The 8,774-nt window shown below is 29.3% G+C and overlaps 1 protein-coding gene across 1 annotated transcript in view; it reads right to left on the reverse strand.

The window, feature by feature from the left end:
- Nucleotides 1-8,774, reverse strand: part of LOC106681220 (protein charybde) — an 81,425-nt gene that overhangs the window by 54,661 nt on the left and 17,990 nt on the right. The window lies entirely within an intron of this gene.

Consider the following 8,774-nt stretch of genomic DNA (forward strand, 5'->3'; position numbering starts at 1 on the left):
AATTTACTGACAAAAATATAACTTGATCGGAAGAAAAAAATAAATAAATAAATAAAAAAAAAAAATTAAAAAATTAAAAATAAATAAAATTTAACGAATATTAGCAAAATTAAATAAAATATAAATGGCGTTGATGACCAATGAAGTTTGGCGCCACTAAACAACCAAACAAACATATTACACGTCCAAAGTTTCGACCGATCCGGCCACCATCAAGGACAATATTAGTTTTAGTTTTAAAGCCTCACATTTATAAATCAATGTGAGGTTGTTATGCCTAAGTTAATTTAACAATGCCAAAATATACTTGTATTTGTCACTATAACATGTAGTAATAAATTCTATACTTTAAAATTTTTATATTTTACCATTAACTTATCACAACAATGAACAAATTTAGTTTTCTTCATCTTGTATATAAATTATTTTGAATTATCATTTAATAATTGTTTATTGTATTGTTTCATATTTTATTTTATACATCATATTGTTTTTTTTTCTTTTATTTATTCATTATTATTATTATTAATTTTGTAAGCACTATTACTATCATTTTTACTTTTATTTTCATTCTTATTTTTGTTATATGTATGGTATGAATGGAAACCTAGAACGCTAATACTTATTATTTAATTGTGGCAGATTGTATCATTAATCATCAAAAAATTCGGCTCCCCTACCAAAATGAATACAAACAAAAAAATTATAATGAGAAAAAGCAGCAAGGAGTAATTTATATTTCATAGTAATAGAAAATATCATTTTTTGTTCATCCATATCCATATGGTAGCCAATCAATTGAATATAAGAATTCCAAAATATGAATTTGAATTCAATCAGCTATGTATCTTTACATCATACCAACCTTCAGGCTAATTACTATAATGTCCCATTTTCTATAAAACACACACGGAACTCCTTTTCTTTCTATCATAAATCCCTAAAATTGATTTGAATACAATAACAACCCATTTCAACTTGTCAGAATTTAAAGACAAAGCCGTGTATTACACAATGGTATATTTCAACACTGATGTAACATATCATTTAAGATAATGCTCTTAGAGACCGGGAGTTCAGAATCCTCTTACCTGGCCCAATCCTAACGCCCACGGCATCATCTCAGCTTGTCCCTTTTAATCATCAGGCTCCCTTTCATAAATATATATCTTAACATTTTTATTACCTTTTTTCTTTACCACTTTTGAAAGGGAATTAAATCAAATAATTCATAAGGATGTTAGCAGAACAAAAGGATTTTTCTGACATTATAAAAAGTATGATGAACTATAATTATTTCATGGTCATGTGTCGTCTAGAAAAGGAAACGACGGTGGAAATAATGTGCTCTCCAGACATGGATTAGCATCATGCATATGGAGCGAAACTCGCTTCGGAGATGGAATATAAAACACTCGAAAGAATGCAGGTGTAGATTAAGTCAAGTAGTGAGCAAGAGAGCATGAAATCATTATGCAAAATTTCTGCAGTACTAGTTAACGTCAGTGTAAAGAACCCACAGACCTAAGTGAAACCAGGCATGTTATATTCCGATTGTTTTAAGTAGATCACTCTATCTAACAAACTAATAATTTAAACAACGCAGAAGCTATAATTAGTATTCATACATATCATGGACGCACTAATCAAAAATATATTTAATCAGGGATGTCGATGGTTTTACAGTTAAAACATTTGATCAATAAATAAAAAAAACTTAGTCGTCAAAAGTCAGCATTCGCAAAAATTAAGCGGAAACTCATAATCAAGAATATTTCATACTATGTATCATTTATTTAAGTATATAATTATAAAAGTGAATTACTTCTTCCAAAAATGCTTTATCGATAGTGAAGAAATCATTTTTAGAAGATATATTGCACTTTATTAATAAATATTCTATGATATTTTTAGGAAAATTAAAATATTTTAATTTGGAAAATCATATGAAGTAGATTGTAGGAAGATAGTCCAAGTGGCGGTCAATAAAGGTTTCAAATAGTAAAAAAAAAACTATTTATTGTTAACCAAAGTTTCACCCCCACATTGCAGGGCTTCGTTAGGGCTATCAGATTGAAACAGAGATGTCAACTGTCTTTAATAAAATATTTTAAGGAGATGATCAGGGCGTATCCACGTTTCGACCTGGATGGTCTTCATCTTTTTCCTACAATAAAAAAGTACAAAGGTAGACGTAAAGGTAAAAGTGTAATATAAAATATATAACGTAATAGCTGCAATATTTGCAGCCATCGCTGAAAATCATTTTAAACATTCAGCTTATGACAACAGTAGTTAATCAGTCAGTTATAGTATAACCATAACATTTCTTTGCAGAGAACAGTATCTTAGGTTCTAAAATAAAACAAAACATATAGATAGTAGAAAATGGGCAGTTAATTTCAGGAATATAGATTAGTACAAATTAGCATATCTGTTAAAGCTAGATTAGGCATCATGGGAAGAGCAAAGCCTTAGAATTTTTGCGAATAAAGTGTAGCGTAAAATATTGGTATAAGTCAACTAAAGAATTTATCAATGCATTTAACAAATATAATTAAATTGTATCATTACGCAAACAAATTTCAGAATGGATAAGGAACGAATCTCTGATCGTTCAAAAAGAAATTTAACACTATACCTACGGGTACAGGTCTTATGGGCAAACCACAATGTAGATGGGAAATATTACAATATTAATTTTGTCTGTTTTTGGTATCGTACCTCCGGGCTCATAATACCTTCCTAATTTGGTCATTACTATTACTCAAAACCTTAAGTGAAATTAAAAATAAAATCTGAGAACAAATTATAAAACATGACAACGTTAAAATTAGTAGTTATTCTTGATGAATTTATTTTAAGAGAAGAAATTTTGGGGCTCCACCAAACCATCAAATTTCTCCCGAATCCAATCCTTACAGTCCAGAATCCTTCGTAAAATCCTTAATGCACCGTACTTTGTCACAAATCAAGTTATCCATCAGGACCTCAATGTCCCATATGTTGCCGATTTGGCCAAAACCAGATACCATTCCTTCCATAATAAACTTCCCAACCACCCAAATCCACTTGTTTCTAACCTGGCTTCTCCTTCATTACCTGATAATCCTTCTAGGTGTCTGAAAAGAAGATGGCCTCGAGATCTCCTCTAGAAATGTTATTGGAGTTCTACCAATGGGTAGATTCTCCGCATGTTTGTATCATGTCACTATGTCACCTACAGCAAATTTACTAGTTGTATATATATTTTTTATACAGTTGTACATAACAATAAATAAATGAATAAAAAAAAGAGAAGAAATAATTTGTAAATTATAGGCTTCGTCTCGAGACAAGCTGTGAAATACTGGTTCCTAACATTAAAAGCAGCATGCTATAAAATTAGCAAGTTATCATTTAAGGAGACAGCCAAATCAAAGAGGAACGCATAAACCGTCAAGGAACAAAGGAACTGAAACTAGTTGTAAGCTAAGACCCGTATAGCTTACGATGTAACCGCTAAATCGTGGGTTCGGGAGGAAGATTTGAAGGGGACGGTCCCCCGTGGGATTTAGGGACCCCTGGGAAGAGCCGTCCATGAATAGATAAAACGGTAATAAAAAAATAGTTGCTAAGTATTTGCAACAGTAGGAGATCAGAGAATATGTTTATTGTCATGAGAAAAGGTGGGGTGATTTAGAAAATATGTAATAAACCTATTGATAAATGTGAAAATTATTAATTGAACAATAAGCTTTTGTAAATTTGCTTTTAAAATAAATAGAACAGTCTCAGATCAGTAACACTAAAAAATATTCAGTTGGAATGAGGGAAATCCTGTATGAATCATTATTCATATCATATATATCATTAAAGATACGAGATTTTATAAATGAAGAAAAAATATTTTATTACAATATTTAATATTAAAGGGCTTATGATTAAAAATTTATTTAAACACCACTAAACTCAGTGTTAGTGTCAGTGGCTGCTTCAAGAATTGAAAAAAAAGAAAATTTCTAATTATATTTTAATGAGTGTGTTGTGAGTGCGGTATGATGGTAGGTGATCTAGCGACTAGTGTCACAGAATGGATGAAATTAATGGATTTTTCACCACTCCAATTATTTTCAAAATTTTAATTCTCCACTATACTTATTTATTCATTTTCTTTTATAGTTATTTTTTTTTCATCATTTGTCAGTGTCAGAAGATGGTTATTATAATTTCATTTATTTATAATAGAACCATGTTTCCAAATAATGGGCAATAAGTATCAGCCATTCTTACAATAAAAACATAATAAAAATAAATAAATATAAAATAATTATAAAAGAAATGAAAATATAATAATGATGAAATAATATGTGAGCACCATCGTAAAACAAGGTTTTTGACATTAATTGAGCATTGAAGTTTTTGTCTACATTGGATTCTTTAGGGCTAATTTCATAAATTTTTGTGATAATTTTCAGGAAATTCGTATATTTAATGGAATGATATTGATATTGAATAGTAGTAAATGTCTCCTGGTTCAAGATAAAACATTAATACCATCCAGATGTAACTACAAGTTCGATTTAAATAATTTTCTCTATGCACTTTAAAGTTATAAATACGAGTAAAAATGAAAAAGAATGTCTTTTACACATATATTAATTTTTATTTTATTAACCTTAAATTTATTTATAGTGAAGATCAAGAAAGGTTTAAAAATAGCAGAAAGAACTACTTATTAGTAACCCGAATAAATAGTTCTTTCTTGACCAGGTATACTTCCAATAAAAAAATAAACAAAATTTTTTTTTAATTCAAAGGTTTGAAGATAAAAAAGGTTTTCAGATTTTCGATATTTATGATTATTTTGTTTTTATTTTACTTGAATACACTAAGGCTATGGTAACAGATGAAAACGTCCATAAATAGGACAAAAATCGCTTATGTTCCAGAATACGCCAAACTATTTCATATTATCCACAAAGGGAGAAACTCTGAGCCCGGAGTGGGAAGATTGATGGCAATAACTCTCACAAAATAACGGTTATTCCAAAATAATTCCTAATCTTGTAACGAACCCCTGGCCCACGGGGTGTAACCGGCATCCTTTTTTATACCATCCAGATGTAGGTCGTCTTGAATTTCGGTGGAGATAACTTCTATAGAAGAGGGGGAGGTACGGGAGGTCACTGAACAGATAACCCGTTCTGCCTCGCAAACAATTCTTAGAGGAGTTTTTGTTGTAAGGGGTACAACAATTACTATGAATTATATAATAAAAAAACATTAAATTTAAAATAAATCCAATCAAAATGATTTAGAATTTAATTTTGAATCAGAACTTGGTAACATACATTAGTTATTATAGATCGATAGGTTGAATGTAACTGTAGATATATAAATACATTAAAAAATACATAATTTTGTTATATACATGTGTACAATCCGATTTAACTTTTTCGATAAAATCGACTGACCGGAAGTGCCCTTTTAAAGAATCGATTTTTCACCTCTTTCATGTTTTCTCAAACGCGGCACAAATCATTTAGATTAAACTCGGTATATAAATGTGTATTTAAGTGGTATTCAACATCAGCTAGGGGTTATCAACATTTTAACAGTCGGACATTAAATGATTAATTTTGAAAATGGGTTCCTCTAATGAATCTTTAATGTAGTTCGTTTGATAAACTATATTTGAGCATTTTAGTTGACAAGGTTAATTACTTTCATAAAAGCATTTCTAGTATTTTCAATTTTGATTCTATGTCGATTAAGTATTGAATAAATGTCATGAAGCAGAATTAAAATTTTAATAAACTGTTACATGTTTGTATTTCTGGCATAATTTTACAGAAGAAGTATTTTAAAACTTTTGCGACGAGGAATATTATCAAAAGTTCTTTTTTGAAAAGCTTTTGAAATTGGGGTTAGTCAATCAATCAACTGAAAAATTATTACGAGAAAGTATTATGTGATTGGGTGCACACAAAGTAAGAACTATTGCATTTCTACATTACTTAAAGCCATATTTAAAAAAAATACCACAGTGATTAATTAATTATCTGCTTTGAAAAGTGTAAGATGTCTTAACAAAGGTCATTATCTATTAATTAATTGTCTATCGTAGCTGGAAAAAAATTATAATACCATAATGATGATTATTGAAACGTAGTTTGGATGGTGTGAATTTAAATTCCATTGCTGCTTGTTCAACACTTTAAGAACCGTCAACGTATACAAGTTCGATTGATGCTCGGTCAAACGTACAACAGTCGTTAGGGTTATATTTTAGGTGGGGTGAAGAAGGCCATCAAGTTGACACTTTTGAAAAATGAAGCTGAATAAATATATGATGGAAGTGCATTAACATATACTTCCAACAGGACTCTACAACACAATACGAGGGGCGTAAGTATTCTTCCTTGCATTAATCAAAGGTTTGTAAGCAGTGTTATACACATTATCATTAAGCAGAAGAATGAAATGTAGAATAAAAATAATAGCAACGCTCAGGTGCCGATACTTTTATTTATTTTGGAAGAAAATATGGTCAGGTTAGGAGATAATTTTTATATTTATATAATAATTTTATGAGTGGTGTCCTCCTTTGATCACTTACCGAGCCTTTTCAAGGCCTATAAATACAAGTCAGAAATATTCCATCTATTTTCAATCACCTTCTGTCCTACCAATTTCAGAAGAATGACAATTAAATGTTTCAACAGATGGAGAGAGAAATAATACGATACTTAACGTAAATATTATTTTAATATAACATAAATATTATTAAGCAGAATAGGACTCCATCTTTAGCCGATGAAAGAAAAGAAAGAAAATATTGAATTTTTTAAATAATTTAATTAAGCCATATAAGGATATTAGTATTATAATTTATTTCATTTAATTAGGATAAGATCCTTATGATTTATTATTTGTTAGAGGATTTATTTAATTGTTTTTCATTATTTTTATGTTAGTTTATTTATTTATCCTCTGTATTTGATAATTCTGATTTTTGTTTAAACTTTTAAATATGTATATTAACTATAATTGTACCTTTTGTTTATTATTTTTAGTTTACTCGTATTTGATTCTTTTTCATTTTTTTTTTCACTTAAACACTTTATGATTTATAATATGATATAAGGTTTTATTTTATTTGTTCTATTTTTATTTATATATTCTGTTAATTATTATTGTTTAATTTTTATCTTTTCAAATTCACAATTATAATTAAACTTATGAAGGTTTATAATTTCATTTTTATCTTGAAAATTTTGTATTTTACTCTAAGGCTCTTCAGCATAATTCTGACATCTGTAATATTATTGTTATTATTATTATATAAAAAACAAGGGAATGGAGTGGCACAGCAGTAAGGAGCTCTACCAACTCTAGCTGTCAGATAATTATTTATTCTGTTATTGTAACAGTGTGTCAACCCTATGGGTTCGGGAGCCCTCTTAAGGTCCAACCAGCCTCCTAAGTTAATTGGGAAAAATCTGACGGTTGAACACCTCCTTGTATAACCGTTGTTTTAAAAACAGTATTTCCTTACAAAGTAATAAACCCCTGATCCTTGAAGGGATATAGTGTTTCACATTAATATTATTATTGTAAAAAAAAAAATGATTGAAAAAACATCCATCCAAATGGATTGAATGAAAATATTTAAAATAAAAAGAATATTTAAATTAAAAAGAGACTAAATGTAAAATGTAAAAAGTAGTGGTAATACAAAAGAAATCAAATTGTTTAATTAATACTCGGTGAATTATCTTAAATACTTGGATATGCATGTGATTTACTAGTCTCAACAGTAAAAGTTGTTATTCCTTACTAAAAACTTTATAGAACTTCTCCTAAAGTCTTCTATAGCTCAGAACTTCAGGCCTGACTTAATCAACTTCTACTCTCAAAGGCACATATGTACTACACTTAATTCTAATTTTAACTTTTTTATATATTTTTAACCGACTTCAAAAAAGGAGGTTATCATTTCGATTTTTTTTATTGCCATTATTATTAAATAAATAAATGATTACTTATGTATTTCTTTTTTATGCTCGCACATAACTTTTAATATTTTTTTTATAAAAATGTACTGATAGAATGGTCATTGACTAAGCGAACATCTGATCAATTTCCACAAGCACAAAATTTTAGATAACAGTGGACATTTCAGAACCTATTTGTTTATTTATTTACATAAATAAATAAGGCAGGTCATTTTCTTATTTATTAGTGGTACATCAAATAAGCTAAAATAAACTGTTATTTGAAAATAGAAAAAAGAGTTAAAAAAAAAAAAGGAAAAAGGATAAGGAAAATGTTCAAAACAGCACACAAAAACCATTTATAACAAATAAAAAAACTGCATAAGCAATTATTTATTTAATAATAGCAATAAATGAGTAGGGGACCCAGTATTAAATAATAAAAGCCTAACGAACCCGAAGTTTCGATGCCGATACCACCAATCGTTCTCTACATATATCTGTCCAGTGACGTCCACCCGATCACAAATCTACTAAATATGTTTTCCTTTTATCTACGTTATGGTCTGCGGTTCAGTGTTTATTAACATTTTTGGGAACATAGGCCCCAATGGAGCGGCCCTCCCCGTTATTTGTACCCCCCCCCCCAGTCAGCAGCTCCTGTGCCAATATTAGGGGTATTCATGATCTATGTTAAAGCGTGTTAAATGGAAAAACTCGTGTTAAATCGAAAAAAATTGCCTTCTTTTGCCGTGGTAAAACGAAATAACATTTAACATGGCTGAGAGTCTGTTA

This window comes from Halyomorpha halys, unplaced genomic scaffold (assembly GCF_000696795.3).
Source record: "Halyomorpha halys isolate HHAL.00 unplaced genomic scaffold, Hhal_1.1 Scaffold320.1, whole genome shotgun sequence".
NCBI classification, from domain to species: Eukaryota; Metazoa; Arthropoda; class Insecta; order Hemiptera; family Pentatomidae; genus Halyomorpha; species Halyomorpha halys.